We start from the raw sequence: 26,882 nt of genomic DNA, 5'->3' as shown, positions 1-26,882 counted from the left end.
GCAAGCGGGTCTCTCGCAGCTGGCTAAACGCCAAGATGTCTGGGTGATCCCAAACAGGAGTTTTATGAATGGCCAACAGCCAACAACTTAATTCTATCACAGCCTGTGCTATCTGCATTTCAGTCCCTCCTTCCGCCTCCAAACACCCACAGCTATAAAAACTCAGGATAAGATAAGACCCCTCGCAGCTGGCCGCCTGACAAAGTGGGACTCCCGAGAGCTGATATCATGGCAAAGGCGTTAGTTATGTCTTTAAGGTGCCCCACAAAATTGGTTGTCTTTGGAGACACACCGCGAGTTGCCATCTACTGAACAACTCTTCCCCCCTTCCAACCTGGGAGACACCTTTACAAGTTGGCAAGCTTGCTTCCGCTCAATCACTGTTTTGGTTTTCTGAATGCAGGCAGCTGGAGGCGGGTGGGGACATGATGAAAACCTTCATTTATCTCAGCCAACACAAGAAGTCCCAAGGTGCTGAGACGCAGCAGCAACTGGGCTCCTTCATGCGGCCGCTTGGTTTGCTGCCAAAAGGTTCCACAAGGCAACCTGAGCTTCTGCTGACACTGGATGTATTTTTTTGGGAAACACAGCAATATAATAATAATAATTTATTATTTATACCCCGCCCATCTGGCTGAGTTTCACACACCACCACCAACCCAGCACCGACACTCCTTTAAATCAGAACAGGAAGTAGACATTTTCGAAAGTTTGGGATCCATTTATTGAACACGGAGGCGAAGGAACTCCAAGGGAAAAACATTCTTGGATAACGTACTTGGGAAAGACACCTGTCTGGAACTAAGGTGCTGTTTTTGCAATGCTACTACTTTCTCTTCATATTAGAAATGCAAATAAAAGCAATTACAAAGCAATTACAAAAGGATAATAATAATAATAATAATAATAATAATAATAATAATTTGTACCCTGTTCATCTGGCTGGTTTTCCCCAGCCACTCTGGGCGGCTTCCAACAAAGTACAGTGGTACCTCGGGTTAAGTACTTAATTCATTCCGGAGGTCCGTTCTTAACCTGAAACTGTTCTTAACCTGAAGCACCACTTTAGCTAATGGGGCCTCCTGCAGCATATGTAACCAGAAGCATATGTAACCTGAAGCATATGTAACCAGAGGTACCACTGTATTAAAATACAGTGGTCTGTTAAACATTAAAAGTTTCCCTAAACAGGGCTGCCTTCAGATGTCTTCTAAAAGTCTGGTAGTTGTTCTTCTCTTTCACATCTGGTGGGAGGGCGTTCCACAGGGTGGGTGCCACTACCGAAAAGGCCCTCTGCCTGGTTCCCTGTAACCTGGCTTCTCACGGTGAGGGAACCGCCAGAAGGCCCTTGGCGCTGGGCCCCAGTGTCCGGGCAGAATGACGGGGGTTGAAACGTTCCTTCAGGTATACTGGACCGAGGCCGTTTAGGGCTTTAAACAAATGCTCCTCGTCCGTTGCACAGACCGAAGCGCTACTAAAAAGAAATCGCTGCTTGACTCTGGAAGGACACAGAACCACTGATGTGCAGGGGAACCAGAAGAACCTAAGAGGAGCCTGCAGGATCAGGCCAGTAGCCCACCTAGTCCAGCATCTGGTTATCGCAGTGGCCAACCAGATAGAAACATAGAACTGAAAGGGACCCCAAGGGCCATCTAGTCCAACCCCTTGCAATGCAGGAATCACAACTAAAGCTGAGGGCCATTTCCACAGACGCCCGTGGGAAACCTGTAAACAGAACCAGAGTGCCAAGAATGCTCTCCTCTCCTGATGGGGCAATCTGGCAGTTGCTCTAAAGGAACCAGACGTTCAGAGCCTTGGGGACTTTGGACCAATTCCTCTTGCACACTGCCTCTGCTGGGGAAGGATCTGGCCTGCCCGCCCCAATGCAAACAAGCTAGATGCAAAAGGGCAACGTCTCTGCGTCTTGAAGCGTACGAGGCAGCAGAGTTCGCTTTGCAGAGAAGGCAGCCTGGAAGACAAGCCCTCAAATGTTGCGCCCTTACCAAAAGAGACCCCAGAGGAGCAAAAGGGGGTCGTGGCAGAGAACGTCACTTGTGAAATGATCCCCAGCAAGCGTCCTAAGGGCGATGGCAGCCCGTCTGTGGAGGCAGGATTCGAGCCAGGAACTCACAGCAAACTTTGCCCTGCACCTGCACCAGTTTCAGCAGCCAAGGCAGGCCCATTTGACACAAAGGAATGACCCCCAGCACACGACCCACTTCTTAGAGGAGGCTGAGGGGCCCACCAGCAGCCAGCCAGGAAGATGTCCTTGCTGGTGGACTTTCCTACAAAAAAACCCAAACCATCGCTGTTGCTCTCTGTGCCTTCACTCACGGCCACTTCAAACGCTATCAGTTTCCCACATAGAAGCATGGGGGGGTTGTAACCATCTGAGTTCTTTCCATTAAAATTAATGGACCTAAACTAGCCACATCCATTCATTTCCATGGGTCTAGTCCGAGAACGTTATTAGTGCTGGACGCAAGCCACCGTCTCTGGAGGGCTTGGAAAAAGAACAATTGCCTTGAAGGACTGGACGTGTGTGTAATTGGAGAGTCCTCAGGACAAGCTTTTTACAAGCAGAAAATTGTTTTCATTTCTGCCAATTGAGAGGCCATTCTGACATGGTCCAGTGCGTGGGACTCTGTGCTGCCTCCCTTTGTATTTCCTCCAGAAACACGGGCCGCTTCACGTGCTCTCTCTCGGACAGTATTTTCCGCGACGGAAGAGCCTTCCTGATGGAGCTGCAGGTCATCTGGTCCTCAGCATTATAATAATAATAATTTATTATTTATACCCAGCCCCTCTGGGCGGCTTCCAACAAAATATTAAAATTCTTTCAGCACCGGGGGGGGAAAACATTTTCTGTCACTACAAGGAAGCACAGAACTATTTTGCCACCTGGTTCCCTCAGCCTATCTATCTCCCAATGCCTCAGACACACTTCCACCCACATTCAAAAAACACACAAAAAAACAGATATAGTTCTTATTGAGAAAAACAAAAAAACCACAAGCATAGCAGTTCACCAGTTACAAGCTGCATGTCTAGTGACACAACAGCATACAAAAAGATCTTTATTTCACCCTCTCTAAAGGCAAAGTGACGCAAGCTCTGCCGTCAAGTGCAACACCTGTCAGATATATCAGTTAGGCCCCAGACGGCACCTTAAACCTAGGTTGCAGTCGCCACAACAGAATGTTGATTCGCCAGGGGGGTGGACTAGATGACTCTCAGGGTCCCTTCCAACACTACAATTCTGTGATCTCAGCTACACTGCTTGACTGTAGCTTGCTCTTACAACAAGGGAGTCCCACAGTGCAAGAAGGAGAATACACACAGTTGAAATGGAAATGATATTAACTATGGACTACTGGATTCAATGGGGCTTAATCCCAGGAAAGTAGAAGTGAGTTTAGTTGAACTGAGTGGGGCTTACTCATGCGTAGAATTGCAGTTGGCTCTCTGAGTGGGGAAGGAGATACAACTTGACTAGTAAATTACATGAATTACTCTTAAACTTGTAGAAAACAGATTATATTGTTAATCGTATGCAAGTTTAATTAGTACTTTTACTAAATCTTCTCTTGTAAATTTTAAATTTGCCCCTAAAACTGCATAGTACATTAATATATTCTCCAGAAATCTTTAATGGTTTAGTTGAAGCATGCTATCGAGTTAATTTTCATATAATGACATGCATCAAATTTAGATTTTTTTTGTTGCTGTTCAGTATGTTCCCAGATTGTTTGCATTCACTATGACTCATCACTGTATTTTATATTGTCCTGGACCTGAATACCACCATTTGGTATTCAAGCCCCAAACCAAAGTCCTGATTGGATGCATTTTGGCTTGCCTGCTGATGAAAGTGATTATTTCATCAGTACGTGGTGGTTTAGACAGCTAACTTAGTAGCAGTTGCCAGGACATTACAACGTTCGCCTCTACGTAGCTCCATCTTATTTTAGAAATCAGTATATCGTGGTGTTTAGCTGGCGATATATCACAAAGTTGAAAACCAGATATCGCCCAGCGCTAGCCAGGAGGCTAAGAAGTTGACAAAGTTGGGCCTCCTTAGTGGTGGCAAAAGTCAAGTAATCCTCATTGGCATGGAATGATTCTGCCATTTGCTTTCTTGTTCTGCTGGGCAAAAGCGCAGAGCAGGTGCAAATGCCCAGACGACAACATGGAGCTAGAGAACAGCCCCCAGCCAACAGAGTCACCCGGGAGAGGCGGCAGGAGGGCCTCCCAGGCTGTAGGTTTACAGTCTGTTCCCAAGCAACACCTGATGGGATGCAAGATAGAGAAGGGGGTTTCACCTGCCGGCCTCATAAAGAAGCTGGCTTCCTTCATCTCTCCCTCTCCAACCTCTGCTTAAAAAGCTCCAAGGAAGAAGAGTCCACCAACAGAGTCCCTTCCACTATTGAACAGCTCTCACTGTCAGAAGATAATTCCTGATGTTTAGTCAGAATTTCTGAGAATTTCCGTTCTGGTAACTTGAAGCCATTGTTTTGGTCCTCGCCTCCCGAGGAGGAGTAAACAAGCTTGCTTCATCTTCCGTGGGACAGTCCTTGAGATATCTGAAGGTGGCTCATATCTCCTCTCAGTCTCCTCTTCTGCAGACGAAATATACCCAACTCCTTCAACCGTTCCTCATAAGGCTTCGTCTCCAGACCCTTGATCATCTTGGTCGCCCTTCTCTGCACACATTCCAGCTTGTCAACGCCCTTCTTAAATTGTGGAGCCCAGAGCTGGATACAGTATTCCAGGTGTGGTCTGACCAAGGCAGAAGAGAGTTGGACTATGATTTCCTTTGATCTGAACACTAGACTTCTGTTGATATTTCTTAGAATACCAAGTGGTCCCCCCCCCCCCCGCATCACATGGTTGACTCATGTTAAGTTTGTGGTCTCCTAAGAACCTTTGATCCTTTTCAGACATACAGTACTACTGGCAAACCAGCTGTCCCCCATCTTATATAGGTGCAGCAATTCTTCCTTACATTTGTCCCTATTACAACTCATTTTGTTAGTTTGGGCCCTTTGTTCAAGTTGTTTTAAGGACGTTGAACAACAACGGGCCCAGGACAGAACCCTGTGGCACCCCACTAGTCACTTTTTCCCAGGATGACGAGGAACCATTAATGAGTACTCTTTGGGTTCAATCAGTCATCCAGCTACAAATCCACCTAACAGTTACCTTGTCTAGCCCACATTTTACTAGCTTCTTTGAAAGAATATCATGGGGGACTTTGTCACATGCCTTACTGAAATCAAGATACACTACGTTCACAGCATTCCCCTGATCCACCAAGCTTGCAACTCTATCGGGAAAAGAAACTAGATTCATCTGACATGACTTGTTTTTGAGAAAACTATGCTGGATCTTAATCACAGCATCATTTTCTAAATGCTCAAACCGATCTTTCTAGGACCTTTCCTGGTATCAGTGTTGAGCTGACTGCTTGGTTGTTATCTGGGACCCTCCCCCCCCCCCCTTTTCACCATTTGCCCACCTCCAATCTGTAGGGACCTCACCTGCTTTCCAAGAATTCTCAAAGACTGATAGACAGAGGCTCTGAGATTAGATCTACAAGCTCCTTTAGTATCCTTGGGTGCAGCTCATCAAACTCTGGAGATTTGAATTCATTTAAAATAGCTAGGTGTTTCCTTACTACCTCTTTTCCTATCTTGGGCTGCAGCTCCCTCCTTACATCACTGATTCTGTTATCACCAGGTTGGGCATCATGTTCCTTTTGGGTGAAGACAGAGGCAAAGTAGGTGTTGAGCAGTTCCGCTTTCTCTCTGTCACCCCGTGGCATTTCTTTGTCTTTTCCGTGCAGAGGAACTGCTACTTGCCTGTTCTTCCTCTTGCTTCAAACATAGCTGAACAAATCTTTGGTTATTATTTTTAACCTCTCTTGCAAGCCTGAGCTCATTCTGAGCTTTGACCTGCTTGTTGTTCTCCCTGCAACTATTGCCTGCTTGTTTATACTCTTTATTTGTGATTTCCCTTTTCTTCCCTTTCTTATACATGCCCTTTTAAAATCTCAGCTCATCTGTAAGCTCCTTATGCTGCCATACTGGTTTCTTTAGATCCTCTTTTCTTTGTGGTTGAAATTGTCTTTGTTTGTGTCTTCAATATTTCACCTTCAAGAAACTCCCATCCAACTTGGACCCCCTTCTCTCTAAGTATTTCTGACCATGGGGTCTCACCCAGTAGTTCCTTAAGCTTTTTGAAATTGGCTTTCTTAAAGTCCGCAGTGTGTGTCCAACTACACGCAGCTTTCCCTTGCCTCTGTATCATGAAACCAAAGAGGACATGATCACTTCCTCCCAAGGTTTCCAGTTCCAACCTGTTTCAATAACAGCAGCTCAATACAGTACTACTGGCAAACCAGTTGTCCCCCATCTTATATAGGTGCAGCAATTCTTCCTTACATTTGTCCCTATTACAACTCATTTTGTTAGTTTGGGCCCTTTGTTCAAGTTGTTTTAACAGCAGCTCTAGCACTAGGTGAGTTTTGGGGGCTCAAGAAGCTGGAAGCTTAACTCAGAAGCCCAGACCTGCGTCAGGCTAATTTTCAGGGATCGAAAGAGACCCAACTTTGCTAAAGGTCACATGGGAAAGCTCCCAGGAGAGATTTGCCTTCTTCACAGGAATGGAGGTCCTGGGAGAAGGAATTGGCAGAAGCTCTCTCTCTGCTATTAAACAACCTTGTTCCTGCAGCCTGCCATTTAATTAAGATCTACTTATCTTCAGCATGAGAGAGATTGCTTGCTACATTCCTGGAACTCACCATCGCAGGCTGCCTGCTAATGTGGACATTGGCGGATGCGTTCCCACTGGCAGAATACCAATCAAAGACAAGCAAGCTGAACCTCAGTCCCTCCTGCATCCGACAACAATTGATTGTCGGATGCAGGAAGGCCTTGGAATGGAGGGGAATTGCCAAGGCCCTCGGAATGAAACCCAACTGCTGAAGCCAAAATCCAGTCTGCAGAACGGGACGCCTTTTGCCACTCACTGCCACCAAGCAGATCTGGATACTGCCAGGCAAACTGGAAAGGAGAACCTGCATCAAAGGCCTCACAGCCTAGAAGGGTCAGGAAGGAGGTAATGGGACTGGGAACAAAACTCCAGTTTCCAGGCCCCAAACCAGGGCACCACCCACCAAGGAAGACTCCCCAAGATACACTGAGCTCTGTGGCTTTAAGAGCTGCCCTTGGAGACCTTGGAGGCCAGCATGTCCTTGTGCAACAGAAACACAGGAAGCCAAGTACCGTATTTTTTGCTCTATAAGACTCACTTTTTCCCTCCTAAAAAGTAAGGGGAAATGTGTGTGTGTCTTATGGAGCGAATGCAGGCTGCGCAGCTATCCCAGAAGCCAGAACAGCAAGAGGGATCGCTGCTTTCACTGCGCAGCGATCCCTCTTACTGTTCTGGCTTCTGAGATTCAGAATATATTTTTTTCTTGTTTTCCTCCTCGAAAAACTAGGTGCATCTTATAGAGCAAAAAATACGGTAAAACTAATGGTCCATTTGCCTCAGTACTGTCTACACTGACTGGCAGCAGTGGCTCTCCAGGGTTTCAGGCGCAGGAGTCTCTCCCAGCCCCACCTGGAGATGCCATTGGGGATGGAGCCCGGGACCTTCTGAGCGCAAGGCAAGTGGCCCCACCACTGAGCTACGGTGGTCCTTCCCCAACAGAGAGGCACAGAACAAAGAGTTGTGATCGACGCGAGTCAATCAAAGGGCTGTGATTCGAAGCTCAAGCGCCTGCTTTTGGGAAAGCTAGCACCAAACCCCCATGAGCTGACAGCGAAAAGAAAAAGCTTTGCTAAGGGGGGGTTGACGCCAGATCTTTTGTGGGTGGCTTACAGATTGATGGGCCACAGCTGAGTGGCAGAGCTCTCAAATGCAGAGGAAAGTGGGGGAAGGAACACTCTGTAAGGCATCAATCGCAGTGGGCAGGAATGAAAGAAATCTGATGGGGGGGGGAGAGAGAAAATTCAGCAGGACACGAGTTTTAAAGTCTCTCTTCTTCTGCTCAAACCCCCCAGATCCCCGCACAGAAAAACTAACCACGCATCCTGTGAGCTCAACTGCAGCATGCCTCCAGAGAAGATTTCCGCCGCGAACAGAAGGTGGAATTTGCAAGAACCAAGAGTCCAAGTTGAAAACAGCTTGTGAAGCTCTTGGAAAGAGAGGTAGCAGTGCCAGAGCGCCGGCACCCTGAAGCTCACGTCTCCACTGAAAGCCCCCTGCAATCCTCTGCAGGGCAACCGGAGCTTCGGTTTGACAGGGAAAAGCATCCCACAAGCGACCTTAAAGACTTTATTATTATTATTCAATTTTATTTATACCCTGCCCTCCCTAGCCGAGAGCGGGCTCAGGGCGGCTAACACCAGTATAAAACAATTGATTGAAATAAAACTTAAAAACAAGATTAAAATACAACATTAAAATGCAGCCTCATTTCAGTAGGAACTCAAATCAAAAACTTGGGGGGGCGGGGATGAAAACGTAAAGTCTTTACCAAGGCCAACTGTCCAGACTAATCCTACGTGGGCCGGAAAAGCCAGGGAAGTCCCCAAATAGGAGTTCCATCACAGAAGAAGAAAGAAAAAAGGAAGAGGGGGAGGGGATCGATTTGATTCCAAGCCAAAGGCCAGGTGGAACAACTCTGTCTTACAGGCCCTGCGGAAAGAAATCAGATCCTGCAGGGCCCCGGTCTCATGAGACAGAGCATTCCACCAGGCCGGAGCCAGTGTTGAAAAGGCCCTGGCTCTGGTTGAGGCTAATCTGACTTCCTTAGGGCCCGGGACATCTAGGGTGTTGCTATTTATGGACATTAAGGTCCTCCGTGGGGCGACCCGCTCCAGTTTTGCTTAATGGCGGTCCCATAGGTACGAAGGTCCTAGGCCATGAAGACTTGCAGATTTATGGGGTGGTCGATGACTTAGAATGAAGTGGTGGCACGGAGGCAAGAAGGACTTGACTGGCGAGCCCTGCTCACGTCTGCTCAAGAAGCAGACTGCAAAACTGACCGCAGACTCTATCTCCACCTTTCTACCTTAAACAGGTTAAAGTGGGGCGGGGGGGGGGGACAAAATACAGAGGCAAGTGGGTGTTATTTTTTTCAGTAAATCCAGACTTTCATCCAGGTAAGGATTCTGTCTTGAAAGCTACCCTCAGAGGTGCCTTTTGACAGGTGAGTTCAGCAGCAGGGAGTCAATACGTTCAGCCTGCAGCAGCTCCCACCTGATCTGGGAACTGCTGAGATGTAACCTCTGCACAGGTTCCCCTTCTTCCCTACAGAAGTAAACACTGGTACTTACTGTAAGTTCCTTCTCTGTCGGGAGAAAGGCGGATTTCCAGCTTTTGGAATTAGCCGGGTGCCAGTCGCATTTTGAGAGTGTCAACTGGCCTTTTGCGACAGGACGGAGACGTCCAGGCGCCAGCTACCCTTGGCACCTGGCTTAGCACCTCCACGTGCCTGGTCTGCCAAGGCACAGTGGCAGCAAAAGGCTTGTCATTTTTTTGCTGCCATGCGAATCAGGTCTTTGCAGGGTAGTGCGCTAGCAAAAGACAGATCTTTTGCTGCCATGCTACCCTCCAGACACTGAATCACCCACAGCAATTGTTGTTGTTGTTTTGGTGTGGGGCTGCCTGGTCTGGTAGCGGGGCAGCAACCAAGAAAATTTGGCGCCTAGCCATTTTGTTTTGGCACGCACAACCTAGGTCCCAGCAGCCACATGGTTCCTAGCGTTCCATTCCCATTTTCTAACCCTGGGAGTCTCACCCATCCTGACAGGCCTTGCATAGCAGACCCTCAGTACATGGAGCGTGAAGCCGACAAGAGACCCTCAAGGCAAGGCGTGCACAGGGATTCTCACTGAATTGCCCCCGTATTTCTCTACGCATCAATATCCTTTCTTCCCTTTCTGGCCTCTCTTTGCTGCCTTTTCTTCTATACCTCTTTTAACTCTAAGTTCAAGCCTCTCCCGTGCTTTGCTTGCACATGAAGCGAACTGGGAGGCGGCCGTCCAGCCCACTCTCGCATTTCATCTTCCTGGCAGTAGAGTGAAGTGGGTGGTGGTAGCCCACATGCTCAGGCTGTTCCTGGCAGCGGTGTCTGCACAAGAGAACGGCCCAATGGATCGTTGCCCCAAGGGTTGTGTGTGTCTCCTCTGTCTGTCTCACTCAGTGGGGCAAGGGCAGCCCAGGCAATCCATGCACAACAAAGGTTTGGCTTTATTAAGGCTGCCTTGCTCCCGAACCCTGAGAGGCCCAGAACTCTGAGGGTCCAATCCCATTTCACTAGGTCCCCATTCTACAACCCCTCCTTTGAATAATGAAGGCACCTCACCAGGGGCAGCAGCCCTTATGGGTGGGTCTCAAACCCCGCAACTTCTAGGAGAGTTTATTGCAGTCACTGGGGGGGGGGGGTCACAGCAGGAGCACACGACAACCATGCAAACATATGGCAAAAGATTATGAAATGCATCCCCAAATGCAAGCTTCCTGGGTCTGAGAAAGTTGAAGGTACCTGGACCACTGTATGCACTGTTTTTGGGAATTGCAAGTGGGCTTCCCAGGAAAGGCATCTGTGAGAACAGGATGCTGCACTAGATGGGCCTCTTGGGCCTGATCTGGCAAAGGCTCTCCTTATGTTCTTAATAGGACGGAAGCTAGAGATCTCCCAATGCATCCCACAGAAAAGGGAAAGCATGGAGGTGATGTCTCTCACACTGGAGAAGGGGAAGTGTGACCACCCCACACAAAATAAACATTTTGGGGAGAATTCACTGATTTCTAACCCTGTCTCCCGTGAACAATTTTGGCTATAAAATTGGGAATTTGATCCCAGGCAGCCAAGGGGCAGCCGTGTGCAGATCAGAGGCAGGATTCAGGCAACGTATTAAGACTTCCGAGCTACAGACAATCCCTCACAGCCCATAACTGCCGCCCTGCACCTTCCGCCCATTTCACTTTCAGGTGCCTGCAGCAGGAATGTTTGGGAGGCAAACACTGCAGGGGAGTGGCTGTTTGCTTAAGGACAGCTACCCCTGCCTGGAGAGTCATTTGTGTACCTTTAGAACAAACAGAAACTCTCCCATTTGGACTCTCTGGCTTTGTTCCTCTTAAAGGCAGGCTGATGCTGACCCAAGCCTGGAAGCACACCTCACTCTCAACAAGTGCTAACTTTAGGCCTTGGAGACAAGAAGGCACCTGCATTCTCCCCAAGCTTCTGAGCTGAGCTGGACAACCGTTTCCGACACTTGGGCACACCTGTGCGTTTGTCCTGCTGGACTTACACCTATTTCACACGCGGGAAACCGTATTTTAAGTCTATGGAAGCAGACACTGCAGGCGACACAGCAAACATTTCAGCAGACAGTTTTGCACCGGTCGCCATTCATGCCAGCCCTCTGGCCTTTTCCCCACTGCACCTGAAAGTCTAAATTGTAGGAGTGATATGGAACTGACCTTGCCAGGTGAAAGGGGTGCAGACAAGGAGGGTTTTTGGGTTGCTTTCAGCCCAGTGATTCTGGAAGTTCCCTAACAAAGGCAGCAGCAGAGGAAACTGGCACCTGCCCTGGTCTGCCACTGCTAAGGTCCAGGTCTGGGCAACAGACATGTTCCCAGGCCTCACTGTGAGAACAGGGTCTGGCTAGATGGGCCCTCTTTGGCCTGACCCAAGGACCCTCTCTGAGTCTTCTTAAGGACTTAGGACACCTGCTTGCTCCAACTGCATGCAACACACACCTGCAAGACTCGCATGCCAGACACAGAGTTGTTCACATGCCCATCACCACAGCATGTACAGGCCACCACCACAGACCAAGCACACAGCCAACCCCCAGTCTCCTCTCCCACATAAACACAGAAGCTGCCACCCCAGGATTTCAAAGACTAAAACTATCCTCACACTCCTCTCTTCTGGTGCTATTGTGAGCACCATTTGCAGGCCCTTATCAGACCCCTGTTTATTTGCCTCCCTTCCCTGGTAAACAATCCCAGTCTTCCCAGACACTCCCAGGATTTTCTGCAGCCCCTTCTAAGAGCCACTTTCCTCCCCGGCATCCAGACAAACAATAGGGGGGTTATTAAGTCGGTGTCTGACAGTACCCTGCCCCTAATGCTGCAAATCCCCCTGCTCTGGCTGCTGCCTCCGCCTCCTGGTGCAGCTGTTCCTTGCAGAGAGTATAATGGAGCCAATACCTTCAGGCAAAGCGAGCAAGTTTAACCCCCCCCTTAAATGTCATTTTTGTCTGTTTGGATTCCATTTTTCCGATTCAGCTTCTCTGGCGACACACTGACCCTTTGATTGGAGATCCACCCCACAGAGAAAACCCAGAGCTGTTTGTAAAGAGGGGGGTGGGAATCACCTAGGCAGTCCATACAGCCTCAGCCCCCAAGTTCACACGGCTAATGCCATCTGGAAATCAGTGTCATGTTTTGGCAGGTCAGCACAAGCGAGATTAGGAAGAAGGCCCGCTGCATTCCTCACTAAATCTCTCTCACAGCACATCAAACTCTGTCCCCTTTGTAGTCACCAGTCTACCGACATTATGATAAAGCCCGGCCAAAGTCACCATGGAGGGAGACGTCGTGCCAAGTTCGGGGCTAGAGCAGAACAACTGCTGTTCCTCGGGCAGCCAGAGAGCCACCCAACTTCCTGGAAGGAAAATGTGCACCTTGGCCAGGCGGATGCTAGACAGGAGACCTGGCAGGCTTCACCCATGCCTCCAGTGCAACGCAAACCAGACTGCACCCCTTTGCCAGGAGGGGAGAGGAAAAATGTCAGCATGAGAAGAGAGAAGTACACAACTTAGCCCTCCTCTTCAAAGATGGGTGTTGGGAGGGCAAAGGCAAGCATCTCCCTATGCCAACTCCTGCCCCACGGTACAGATTGGAGAGATGGCAAACAAAACCCAAACTGGAAATTGAGGCTCCCCCCCCTCCGCCAATCATGTTTTCTCAGGCAGCACCAGACCCGGCCTGAATAGGCGATTGTCTGCAAAATTAGGTCAGGAAAGCCCTGCAGAGGCTCCCACTGGGGAGAAGCTCGAGCTGCTGCACCAGATCCCACATTTCGCAGTTGCTGGGGGCGGGGGAGAGGAGAGCTCACGGAGCCAGGCACTCAGCCCACGAGTACAAAGCTGCCCGGAGTTGGCGTGTGCGGAGTCGGGGTCTATGGGTGGGAGAAGCGGGGCAGATGCAAAGTCAGCAAGGCAGATGGACAAACAGCTTGCGGGGCTGAGCAATTGATAGGAAGAGCGCAGGCATGGGGGGGGCGCAACTCCGAAGCTCTCCTGGGGGTGGCTTCGCTTTCGCCCTGGGACACGAGGAAAACCATTCCCTTGAAAGAAATAGGGGGCCGTCCAGGCGCTCAGGGAAGCCCTGCTTCAGTTGCGATTCTTGCATTGCAGAGGGCTGGACTAGATGGCCTTTGGGGGTCCCTTCCCAACCCGAAGCCCCCGAAGCGGGTCCGGGCGTGTTTCCTGCCCGCTGCAGGAGCCGCCCGGCGCCCCGCCCCCTCCCTGCAGGGACCGCCCCTTCCGTTCCCCCGGAGCCACGCGCGCGCCCTCCTCGCTCCCCCCCCCCCGCAGCCCCGGTGGAAACGGGGAGCGAGGAGAAGCCCTCTCGCGCGGGGGCCGCCGGGAAGCGTAGTCCCGCCCGCGCCGCCGTCCCTGAGGGGCAGAAGCGAGCGGACTACGGCTCCCAGGAGGCCCCGCGCGCCTTCCCCCTCCCGCCCCCCGGCGCTGTGTTCGTGCGGCGAGGCGGGAGCGGGGACCGGAGCGGCGGGAATGGGGGGCGCCGAAGAGGAGGAAGCGGCGGCTCTGAGGGAGAGAAGGCGCCGGGGCTGAGGGGGGACGAGTCCGGGAGGCGGCGGAGCAGTCGAGGGAGAGAGCGGAGGGCAGTCGCGGCAGGTCCCTTCGCCTTTCCCCGCGTGTGTCCCCCCCCGCCCCCAGGGGGCGAATGGCGGCGCCAACGGTCGCTCTGGGACGAGGCTGACGAGGCGCGCACGGAGGGAGGGGGGGGGGTCGAGCGGAGGCGCGGACTCACCTGGCGGACGAGTGGGGGGGGAGCGCGAGGCGGCGTCGCGAAGGAGCGACGAGAGGATTCAGCTGCTCTGGCCGGGCTCGGCCGCGCTCACTCGCTCGCTCGCCCAGGGGAGGGCGGGGCCACGGGAGGAAGCTCCGCCCCCTCGCCTCGCCTCTTCGCGCCGCTCGAGGGGGCCGGGGGGCGGAGCCAGAGCGAAAGCTCCGCCTTTTCCTCGCCTCTAGTGGGTGTCGAAGGAGGAAGCGCGAGCGGAAGAGGGGGCGGAGCCGTAAAATAGAAGCCCCGCCCTCCCGTCGCCGGAGCTCGGGCCGGGTTTGCTCGCTCAGGGAGAGGGTGGCGCCGCCGCGGGAAGCTCCGCCCCTCGGCTTGAGGGGCCGCCGCGCGTCTTAAAGGCGCAGGACTCCTCTGAAGGCGAGACTACGAGCCTCGTGGGGCGGCCGAGCATGCGGGGGATCCGAGGGAGAGGCTGCCCCTGACCATGTGCAGAGTTCCTTCTGCGGCCGCAGCCCCTCTGCTAGGCTTCCCCGGGAAAGACTCGCTTCCCAGGGCGACCCTGAAGCCACAGGAAGAAAGTGGGTCTTAAACACGGGGAAACGGGCGGAGTGAATGTGCACGTGTGAATCCTGTGCACTGGCCCACTTAAGGCCATGACTGGAGGGTTTCCTTTAAAAACACAAATCCTACCCCCAAAACCGCCCCCAGCACCCCGTTTTCTGCCATACTCTGCCTGCAGCTGTTTCTCCAGACTCCAGCCTTTCACTTGACTCGTGAGGACACGCTGCCCTACTCCTGGCACTCGTAAGGCGCCAAACTAGCATTCCCAGCCCAGCTGGAAAGGGAAGGAGCTTTGCACCCAGGGCAGAAATCCAGGCACCTGCAACAGCTGTTGCCTCTCTGGTCCAGGTGGGGGCAGCTCTGGCCACACCTGAGCACAGCCAGGTGATCCTCAGTCCTGCTTCAACCCTAATGGGGCTTCAGAACCACCGCCAAAGGAACACAAGTGAACAGCAAAGGGAACCTGCACAAACAACGCTGACACAAAAACCTACACATACATTAAGCAAAATAGAAATATCACCTCCCAACCCCACCCACCATGGCCCCCTTTACCTCTCCCCCCCCTTTTCTTCCTAATGTAACCCTAAGCCTCTGGGTCCCCAGATGTTGAACTACAACTCCCATCACCCCTAGCTAGCCAGAGCTCAGGGATGATGGGAGTTGTAGTCCAACATCTGGGGACCCACAGGTTGAGAACCGCTGCTCCAGACCAACCACAATTGGACACACACCCACACCCCCCGCAGGCATTGGTATTGGAGGCCTGCGCTTTTGGCAAGCTGTGAGGTGGCCGAGGGCCCAATTAGGGCTGCCTGGAGAAATGAGGTCATGGGGTCACGACTGGACAAACGCCGGTTCCCTCGGCCTGAAGTGATATGGGCGCCGTAGCCCATAGTCTCCTTTGACTGGACTCAACCGTCCAGGGGTCCTTTATCTTTACATTTACCTGCTGCTATCACCACACAATTCAAATGCCGGTGCAGCCACATGCATTTGCATAAGGCAGCGGTTCCCAAAGTGTGCAGTAGAATGACCCAGGTGGGCACTGAGAGGCAAGTGGGGCACACCCTGCAGGTGCAAATAACTTTCCAGACTTTGAAAAGCTGGTCTCAATGGATCAATTCCACCAATTTTGTTGAATAGATTAAACTAAATAGTTTTAATTGGATTCTCAATAAACATGCAATTGATTTCTTACTGTGTGGATAGTGGGTGATAAAAACTGCTATTCCAAATAATCCTTTTTATAGGGTAAGGTGGGGGGCACTGGCAAGGAACTTAGGGAACCAGGTAAGGTAAAGGGTGTTACGAAAAAGGAGCAATGCAGAAGCGAGCTCCAGATGGCTGGAAAGCCAAACAGGATGTTTATGTTATGGGACTGTACCGTGGGAACCAGGGACAGTCTATTATGTGCTCTGAGCACCGGATGTTAGCTCAGAGTGTCACATGACCCTGTACTGGAAGTACATGGGTGGAGTTTTTTTTCTCTCTCTGCTGTGGCTGTAAAGAGGGTGCAGACATGTTGTTCTCTGCACTGAGGAAAGACAGAAATAAAGGCATGTAAATACATTTCTGTCTGTCTCTTTCCCCTCCCTGGGGATGGCAGGGAGTGAGGGAGGAGGAGTGGCTGTGTTCTTCTTTCACGTTTGAAGAAGAATCGCCGATTGGAGACCTCCCTTGATCCTGCCGGGAGTCGCAGACAGGAGGTCACAAGGATTCAAGCCGGGCACCTGGAGGGTGGCCAAATTCCTCTGACTGACAAGGCTTGAATCAACATATGGTAGCATCTGCTGCTGGTTATCTGATCCATGGGAATCAGCATGAGAGGTGAGAGGTTGATGGATCGTGTGCCATCCTCTGCACCAAGGAAAGAAGATAACGTCTGCAATTGCAGCCAGAAGCTGAACAGACGGCTGACACCAAGAGGGGGTGTTTTCCAAGCAACGGAGCCCCAAAAAGGTATGCTGAATATCGGGCTAAAAGTGTGAATGCAGATTGATTTATTCTCTGGTTCACGAGAGAGCTGCGTTTGGAAAAACAAGCTCTGAAAGAAAGGCTTGCATACCAGAAATTCTTGCGGCGAGATAAGGATGAAAAGTATGCACAGTTGCTAAGCAACGACAGTCAGTAAGTGGAAAACTACTGACACCTGGGGCTGGCTCAGTCAGAGCCGGGAAAGCGAAAGTTGTTTTGACTGTGAGATAGCTTGGAGTTTGCCTGCCTGAGAGAGAGGCAGAAAAACAGCTTTTGGATTTTACTAGCTCGAGAGTGGAGAGCTGAGACTTGAGTTCAGCATGGATGCCAAGAAGGGGGGAGTGCCCCTGAGTGCCGTGGTTCAGGATGAACACAGCCGGCATGCTGCACTGGAGGTGAAGGACAGGGGGAGGGAAGAACGGAGTTCTAATTCCCCCACTGATGTTGCTACTGGAGAGGATGCTGTAGCTTTGAACGTTGTCCGATGCTACAATTGCGGACAGACTGGGCATCTTCAGCGGAGCTGCAAGAGCCACGCCAGCCGAAAGGAGCGAAGGGCCGCTCAGCAAAGCCTGAGGCGTCAGGCAAAGGTCATACCAAGCCTATGGTGGAACCTGCAAGGGCTTTGATGGCGAAAGGAACCACGCCAGATGTTGGGAACGCGTTTATTATCGACACTGCAGCGACGGTTCATATGTCCCCACACAGAGGACTCTTTTCATCGTTTAAGAAGCAAAGCTTCGCTGTGACACAGGCCAACGGTCAGGAGCTGGAAGCGACCGGAAAAGGCACTGTCTATCTTAAGAGTCTGAAATTGACAATAAACAATGTTTACTTGGTTCCTGAACTGAAGTTCAATCTGCTGAGTATTTCGCAGATTGCAAAGAAAGGACTGAAACTGTCCTATGATGATAAGAGCTGCGAGATCTTCAAAGATGGAGAGTTATATCTTTCTGCCAGACAGAAAGATGGACTGTATTTGTTGGACTTTGACCAAAGTGATTACATGGAATGTAATTCTGAGTCTAACATGATTTCTCTTGCAGGTGTGACCAAAACGAGCGCCAAGAAGGTGGCCAGGGTCGACAGAGCGTTTCAGCGGGTGTATGCTGATGTGATTGGTCCTCTAGAACCATCTAGAGGCAATGCAAGATTTTATCTTGTGTGTGTGGATAATTTCTCTAACTTTGTCTGGGTTTATGTGTTAAAGAAGCCACAGGAAGCCTTGGAAAGGTTTCAGGAGTTTTGTGACAAAGTTAAAGATATGCATGATGCTAACATTGATTGTCTTTTGACAGATGAGAAGCAGATTTTTCTTTTACAGGATTTCCAGAGGTTCCTGCAGAAGAAAGGAATTAGACACAAGGTTGCTGTTTCAGCGGAAGCGTGGAACAGGGGTGTCTGTGTAAAAGTGAACAAAGAATTGCAAAAGGGAATGAATGCGCAATTGCTTAGTTCACATCTGCCACATGAGTTCTGGGCGGAGTCACTCATGTCGTTTTGTCATGCATGGGTGAGAAAGGTTTCGAAAGAGTTGGGAAGTTCTCCTTTTGAGAAACTGTTCCAGAGAAAACCTTCTGTTGCCCATTTCAAGGTTTTTGGGTCTCATGTGAGGACAGAAGCTCCAGGTGGAGTAAAGAATGCCAGAGGCATTTTTGTGGGATATGAAAAGGGTCTCTACAGAGTAATTTTGTCTGAATCTGGTCAGGTGATTCTCACAAAATTTCTAGAGAGTGCTCCTGAAAAGGAGAGAGTCATAGTGCACACATTTCCCACAGAGGACGAGTCAGATGATGATGATGATTTTACTGATTACAGTGGTTCTGAGAGTGACAGTGATAGCTCAGAGAGCTCTGTTGTCACAGTCATTGAGAGGAAATCTCACACAATGGATAGACCTTCACAAGTGAAGGATGAACCACTGTTTGCTAGTAGAACTGGTTCTCCTAAGAGTCCTGAGACTGAACCAGTGAGCAGAGAGGATCAGCACCTCATACGTAGGTCTGAGAGAGTCACAAAGGGTGAACCACCCAAAAGGTACTCAGAAGAGTATGCTAACTTAGCTGTTGCATGTGTTGCTGTTGTACACAACCGAGGACAGGTTGGAGCTGTGTCTAAGTCAGAGACAAAGACACAACAGAGAGTTGCTAGCCAAGGTAATGCAGATGCACTCATTCCTTGGAAGCCAGACAACCAGAGAGGTACACTGGGGAAACCAGTGGCGGGTAGTTCCAAGGGTGGAACTGAAACAACAGGGGAGTGTTATGTGTATAACAACTGTTTGTTTTCTTCTCTGGATCACTCTTTGCTTGCCGCAACATGCATTGATTCTTTTGGGGGAGGTTGTTACGAAAAAGGAGCAATGCAGAAGCGAGCTCCAGATGGCTGGAAAGCCAAACAGGATGTTTATGTTATGGGACTGTACCGTGGGAACCAGGGACAGTCTATTATGTGCTCTGAGCACCGGATGTTAGCTCAGAGTGTCACATGACCCTGTACTGGAAGTACATGGGTGGAGTTTTTTTTCTCTCTCTGCTGTGGCTGTAAAGAGGGTGCAGACATGTTGTTCTCTGCACTGAGGAAAGACAGAAATAAAGGCATGTAAATACATTTCTGTCTGTCTCTTTCCCCTCCCTGGGGATGGCAGGGAGTGAGGGAGGAGGAGTGGCTGTGTTCTTCTTTCACGTTTGAAGAAGAATCGCCGATTGGAGACCTCCCTTGATCCTGCCGGGAGTCGCAGACAGGAGGTCACAAGGATTCAAGCCGGGCACCTGGAGGGTGGCCAAATTCCTCTGACTGACAAGGCTTGAATCAACAAAGGGACCCCTGACCATTAGGTCCAGTCGTGGCCGACTCTGGGGTTGTGGCGTTCATTTCACTTTATTGGCCGAGGGAGCCGGCGTACAGCTTCTGGGTCATGTGGCCAGCAGGACTAAGCTGCTTCTGGAGAACCAGAGCAGTGCACGGAAATACCGTTTATCTTCCCGCCAGAGTGTATTTATCTACTTGTACTTTGTGCTTTTGAACTGCTAGGTTGGCAGGAGCAGGGACCGAGCAACGGGAGCTCACCCCATCGCGGGGATTCGAACCGCCAACCTTCTGATCGGCAAGCCCTAGGCTCTGTGGTTTAGACCACAGCGCCACCCGTGTCCCTTTTGGGAACCAAGCAGGCCCAATTTTTTTTGGAAATGACTGGCACAAGGTGTCCCCATGGGGCATGTGAACAGTGTGTGTGTTTCTGATTGGCTGTGCATTTTTCAGGCAGCTAGGCATGGCATGCCTCTTTTAAAGAGTTGTTTTCACTGATATTTATATTGTTTTATTCTCTGTAAACCAGCTATAAATGTCATGAAATAAATTACACACCCTGTGTCCTGCATCACCTGTGGTTACCGCTCTAAGCTCCCTAACAACATCTTCTCCCAATGCAGAGGAATTTCCTACCTCAACAGGGAAGTTAGAATCTCTCCACTGCCTGCGCCACCATGCCTGTTGGACTGATCCTGGCATGCAACCCTGGGAGGGGGTGCAAATCCAGTTCTGCAGGTTCCGTGATGGGCTGGCTTCCTCTTATCGGGAGCCGATTCCACAGGCTGCATGGCCTGTTATAATATGTGTGTCTGAACCCATGTCTAGCACACACTCCCAAGAGCTTTAAGACGTTTTGCTAGAGTTCTAATGTGTGTTTGCTAGGAATAATATGTGTTTATCCTTAACCAGCGCACATATATTTAGTCACCTTCATGTAATAAAACAACCTGCTTTTATTCCTCTTGTGCAATAACTTCCTGGGGCATTAGGTTACAGTAAACACATATTCATAACAAACACATGTTACAACTCTAGCAGAAGGTCCTAAACTTCTGTTTAGCCCGGAAAAGAGGAGACTTAGAGGTGAAATGAGAGCCATCTTCCAGTATCTGAAGGGCCGCCCCATAGAAGATGGAGCAAGCTTGAGACCCAAACAAGCAGATTCAAATTGCAAGGAAGAAGGACCAGGTGCGCAGCCTGGGAGTCATTTTGGACTCACAGCTGTCCACGGAGGCGCAGGTTAATTCTGTGTCCAGGGCGGCTGTCTACCAGCTCCACCTGGTGCCTAGGCTAAGACCCTACCTGCCCGCAGACTGTCTCGCCAGAGTGGTGCATGCTCTAGTTATCTCCCGCTTGCACTATTGCAATGCACTCTACGTGGGGCTACCTTTGAAGGTGACCCGGAAACTGCAGTTAATCCAGAATGCGGCAGCGAGACTGGTGACTGGGAGTGGCCGCTGGGACCACATAACACTGGTCCTGAGAGATCTGCATTGGCTCCCAGTACGTTTCCAAGCACAATTCAAAGTGTTGGTGCTGACCTTTAAAGCCCTAAATGGCCTTGGTCCAATATACCTGAAGGAGCGTCTCCACCTCCATCGTTCTGCCCAGACACAGATCCAGCGCCGAGGGCCTTCTGGCGGTTGCCTCACTGCGAGAAGTGAGGTTACAGGGAACCAGACAGAGGGCCTTCTCGGTAGTGGCGCCCGCCCTGTGGAACGCCCTCCCTTCAGATGTGAAGGAAATAAGCAGCTATCCTATTTTTAAAAGACATCTGAAAGCAGCCCTGTTTAGGGCAGTTTTTAATATTTAATGCTGTATTGTTTTTAACACTCGATTGGGAGCCACCCAGAGTGGCTGGGGAAACTCAGCCAGATGGGCGGGGTATAAATAATAAATTATTATTATTATTATTATAAACACTAGGGGGGGAACTGACATTAAGAGCCATACAACAGTGGAACGGACTCCCTTGGACTCCTTCATTTGAGTTTTGTAAGTCTTGTAACAGGTGGAGGAAAGAAAACACTGTCTGAGCAGGGATGGCTTGGAATGGAGGAGAAAGGGAGAAACTGATGGCTCTTGCCTGGCAAATTCTACCCAATGCAAAGCTGTATGAAGACCGAAAGCCAGCAAACTTTTACTTCCAAGCATCGCTGGTGAAATAGCTGATATCGCCTTACCTCATTTGTTTCTTATGGGCTTGTCTGCCTGCAGGGCGCTGGAATGCAGTACTGTTTACAAGCGAGGGAAGTCCCAGCAGGTTTGTTGTTTCGCCCTGTGTCTCATGACTTGTCTGCCCAAACAGGCCAGCCTATGGGGTCTTGTGGATCTGCTGCGTTCATTCTCTGCCCGCCCCTGGTGAAGCAGCCAAGTTTTCTGCCGTGCCTTCAGGACACTCGGGTTTCTACCTGCTACAAGGAAATTGTAGAAGCCATCTGGCAAAACGTGACCAATCACTTTCCTCACTTTAGCTGCAGGGGAATAAAAAGCAGAATTTCTACCCTGATTAAAGGAATCTTGTTTGTGATCCTCTTGCTTACCAGACTCCGCCAAAAATCACCCAGAAGCCTCCATTCATTGAGCAGCCCTACACTGTACTGAAGTACATGGTGTGAATTTGTTAATTTAACCTTCAGTTGGTGCCACTATTTATTTCTTATAATTGGCTAATAATAATCATCCATGACCACCTTGGCTCGCAGTAGAGTAAAAGAAAATATAGATTGCTTTTGAAACCAAGTCATGAGGAATGGTTGATGGACCTGGGAGGAGACTGAGAGGAGATATGAAAGCCATCTTCAGCTATCTCAAGGGCTGTCCCATGGAAGATGGAGCAAGCTTGTTTTCTCCTGTTCTGGAGGGTAGGACCAATGGCTTCAAGTTATAGGGAAGGATATTCCGACTGCACATCAGGAAGAACTTTCTGACATTAAGAGCAGGTTGTGAACTCTCCGTGGGAGGTTTTGAACCAGATGTTGGATGGCCATCTGTCATGGATGCTTTATCTGAGATTCCTGCATTGCAAGGGGTTGAACTATGATAATAAGAATAAGAATAATAAGAATAATTTATTTATACCCCGCCCATCAGGCTGTGTTTCCCCAGCCACTCTGGGCAGCTTCCAGTTGAGTGTTAAAAACAATACAGCATTAAGCTAGATGACACTTGGGGTCCTTTTCAATTCTAGGACTATAGAATGCCTGCAGAAAACTCTCTACTCATCCCAGGAGAGTAGCTCTATATGAGCCTGGTAACAAGGAAAGAACAGTCGTGCATGCCCTGGGAATCAAACCATGAAGACATTCATTGCAGGTGTGGAACAGGACCCAGGAGATGGCTTGCAGAACCCGGGAGCGAAATCCTCATCTCTTCCTGTGCCTGCCCTGTGGTCAAGAAAGCTTGAAGACCTATAACAAGTCCACCAGCACTTTCACACGGACACAGGGCCCCTGCTCAGAAACCATGCTCAGCTCTTGAATGCCTGCTTAGCAGCTGAAGCTGGTGCTGGGGCCACCAAGTCCTCCTGCCAGCTTGCCTAACAAGCCCAATGCACTCCAGGGCAATGTGTCTCACAGAGAGCAGCTTCTTCTGCATTATAAGCCCATATGGCTGGGTTTCCCCAGCCACTCTGGGCGGCTTCCAACAAAACACTAAAATACAATAACCTATTAAACATTAAAAGCTTCCCTAAACAGGGCTGCCTTCAGATGCCTTCTAAATGTTTGGTAGTTATTTTTCTCTTTGACATCTGCTGGGAGGGCGTTCCACAGGGCGGGTGCCACTACCGAGAAGGCCCTCTGCCTGGTTCCCTGTAACTTGGCTTCTCACAGGGAGGGAACCGCCAGAAGGCCCTCAAAGCTGGACCTCAGTGTCCGGGCAGAACGATGGAGATAGAGACGATACTGGGCCTTTGAGGCCGTTTAGGGCTTTAAAGGTCAGCACCAACACTTTGAATTGTGCTCGGAAACGTATTGGGAACCAATGTAGATCTTTCAAGACCGCTGTTATATGGTCTTGGCGGCCGCTCCCAGTCACCAGTCTAGCTGCCGCATTCTGAATTAGTTGTAGTTTCTGGGTCACCTTCAAAGGTAGCCCCACATAGAGCGCATTGCAGTAGTCCAAGCGGGAGATAACTAGAGCATGCACCACTCTGGCGAGACAGTCTGCTGGCAGATAGGGTCTCAGCCTGCGTACCAGATGGAGCTGGTGGACAGCTGCCCTGGACACAGAATTGACCTGCGCCTCCATGGATAGCTGCGAGTCCAAAATGACTCCCAGGCTGAGCACCTGGTCCTTCAGGGGCACAGTTACCCCATTCAGGACCAGCCTATCCTCCACACCAGCCCACCTCCTGTCCCCCAAAAACAGTACTTCTGTCTTGTCAGGATTCAACCTCAATCTGTTAGCTGCCATCCATCCTCCAACCGCCTCCAGACACTCACACAGGACCTTCACTGGTTCTGATTTGAAAGAGAGGTAGAGCTGGGTATCATCCGCATGCTGATGAACACCCAGGGATTGGAAAGCAGGGGTGGAGTAGGGATCTTGTTAATCTGAAGTGAGCTGGTCCGTATGGGGCAGTTGGCAGGAGTCCAGCATGGCCGAGGAACCTCCCAGCAGGCTACAGGCTGGTGGCAGGAGGAGAAAGATCCATTTCCTCAGCTGTGTCAACACCATATCCCTATAGTGGGATTCTGGGAAAATATCTATAATGAACTGAAAAAGATGTTTAGATTTTCAGTTGGAAAAAACCCAGAATCCTTTCTCCTAGGTATCATGTCAGAGGAAATAAAAAGAACGGTCAGACAAATATTTATGTATGTAACTACGGCGGCAAGGTTATTGATTGCCAAAAATTGGAAAAGCAGCAGCGTCCCAACTAAAACAGACTGGTTATCTAAAATGATGGCATACTTCCATATTACCAAACTAACAGGGAGGATAAGAGGAGATATGGTACAAAAAGTGAATAAGGAGTGGGCTATCTTTAAGGAATACATCAAAATTTATGTGGAAAAAGTAGAATTTCTGACAGATATTGAGTGAATCCAGAAAATGATTAGAGTGAAAGGAGAGTAAAGTCAAGACAGAAGAAGAGATTAAAGAAATAATGAAATGCGTTTAAGCTAGTTGGAAAAATAAAGTAGCGTAACAAGAACGGCTGGAAGTCAAGTCACTTGGTGGGTGTCCCTGTGGGGTAGGTGTGTAGGTATGTTGATATGTACAGTATAGGTAGGTATTATATAGAGTAATGTAGGTATGTTTTATGTTATGAAAATAAGGTAGTGTGTTGTGTACGTGTATTGTGTAAATGTGTTTTATGTGTTAATAAAATAAAATAAAAACAACCACACCATCTCTCTGCTCCCTCTCCTCAGCCAGACCATGTCCTCCTCCTCCTCCTCTCGGGAATTTAATCTAAGCTTTGACCATTAATTAGACTAACGAAGAAACCATCTGGACCTCAACCTGCGCCCACAAGTAATCCACCCATTAAAACCAAAGATCCCTAATTAAGGGCAAATTCTGGAAATGAGTCCAGGAGCAGCAACGGGCTTGCCAAGCACAAGAGCAATCAACCTCCCCTGCCTCCTGTCTCCCATAGGAAGGAGCTCAGGCAGAACCGGCCCTGCCATTAGACAAGAGGAGGCAGCCGCCTCAGGCAGCAGATTCTGATAGCCAGGGAGTGAACAGAACTGTGCACTCCCTGAGCTAGTCTGCTGCCCTGTCTATTTGCCAGTGATGGAGTCAGATTCAGCTACTGTTACATGGATTTGGGGTAGGCGCCATTTCTGTAGTGCGTAGCTAGAGAGGTGTATTCAGAACTGCCATTTCCCAAATGTGTCCCGGTGGTGCAGGAATTGTACCCAGCAGCCAAATTGATGAAATTTGCCAGATCTGCACCCAAATCTAAGATACAAACTCGGTACACACCATGTAGTGAAAAGTTAAAACAGGAGGGTCTGGTGTTAATTAATTAGGTACATCTCGCCACCCCCACAGACACTTCCCAGACCCAAAACGCACCTCTGTCCCCATCCCACCTCCCAATTTGGGAATAGATAATAATAATAATAATTTATTATTTATACCCCACCCATCTGGCTGGGCCTCCCCAGCCACTCTGGGCGGCCTCCAACAAAACACCAAAATACAATAACCTATTAAACATTGTCTAGCTGCCGCATTCTGGATTAACTGTAGTTTCCGCGTCACCTTCAAAGGTAGCCCTACGTAGAGCACATTGCAGCAGTCCAAGCGGGAGATAACCAGAGCATGTACCACTCTGGCGAGACAGTCTGTGGGCAGGGAGGGTCTCAGCCTGCATACCAGATGGAGCTGGCAGACAGCTGCCCTGGACACAGAATTGACCTGCGCCTCCATGGACAGTTGTGAGTCCAGAATGACTCCCAGGCTGCGCACCTGGTCCTTCAAGGGCAAAGTTACCCCACTCAGGACCAGGGAGTCCTCCACACCTGCCCGTCTCCTGTCCTCCCAAAACAGTACTTCTGTACTGACGAAAGTCCTGCCACCACCCTTTCCGCTTCCTTAGGGCAAGACCTGCTCCGTTACAGAATTCCTGCCCTAAATATGCTACATGATTAATTACAACTTCCCACTAAACAAACACACACACATTGCAAAGCCCCCTTGCAACGCGGCAACCATCTCCTGGTGCGTTTCCATGTGGATACCTACTTAGTAACGCTGAAGCTGTGAGAAGCATCTGTGATTTTGCCTCCTTTGCTTTTTTCATTGAGTAAAAATTCCCAAGGAAATCTGAGATCTCCCTCCCCTGCCAGAGTGTCAGCCATGAGGAGAGTCCCTACTGCCCCCTTGTGTTCGATCGCTGCCACGCATCCTGCTCCCTTTGCATCCATGGATGCAGAAGGAGTGGTCCCTTCCTTTGAGATTACCATGGCAACCCCAGGGAGCAGCTCAGCCAGCTTGGCCTGTGGGTCGGAAGGGCCTCCTCTGTGATCCCTCCCAGGTGCGGGAACCTGGGAAAGAGTTCAAGAAACAGCTTACTGGGATTTCATTTCCATTCTGGGATATAATAATAATAATAATAATAATAATAATAATAATAATAATAATAATAATGATGATGATGTCCTACTATCATGGACTCATTGGACCTTGCCAACAAAGGTCCATATAGCTATGGTTTTCCCAGTAGTGATGTATGGAAGTGAGAGCTGGACCACAAAGAAGGCTGATCGCCGAAGAATGGATGCTTTTGAATTCTGGTGCTGGAGGAGACTCTAGAGAGTCCCATGGACTGCAAGAAGATCCAACCTCTCTATTCTGAAGGAAATCAGCCCTGAGTGCTCACTGGAAGGACAGATCCTGAAGCTGAGGCTCCAAGACTTTGGCCACCTCATGAGAAGAGAAGACTCCCTGGAAAAGACCCTGGTGTTGGGAAAGATGGAGGGCACAAGGAGAAGGGGATGGCAGAG

The 26,882-nt window shown here is 49.9% G+C and overlaps 1 protein-coding gene across 1 annotated transcript in view; it reads right to left on the bottom strand.

The window, feature by feature from the left end:
• Positions 1–14,194, bottom strand: part of SIPA1L3 (signal induced proliferation associated 1 like 3) — a 101,735-nt gene extending 87,541 nt beyond the window's left edge. Inside the window, exon 1 of the mRNA XM_083626723.1 lies at positions 14,080–14,194. The gene's annotated coding sequence lies outside the window, so the exon portion shown is untranslated. The remainder of the gene's footprint in view (positions 1–14,079) is intronic.
• Positions 14,195–26,882: the final 12,688 nt, after the last annotated feature.

The sequence above is a fragment of the Podarcis filfolensis genome, assembly GCF_964270895.1.
Source record: "Podarcis filfolensis genome assembly, chromosome: 8".
Classification (NCBI taxonomy): domain Eukaryota; kingdom Metazoa; phylum Chordata; class Lepidosauria; order Squamata; family Lacertidae; genus Podarcis; species Podarcis filfolensis.
Note: the sequence above shows the minus strand (reverse complement) of the source record. Positions and strands in the feature narration are given on the sequence as shown.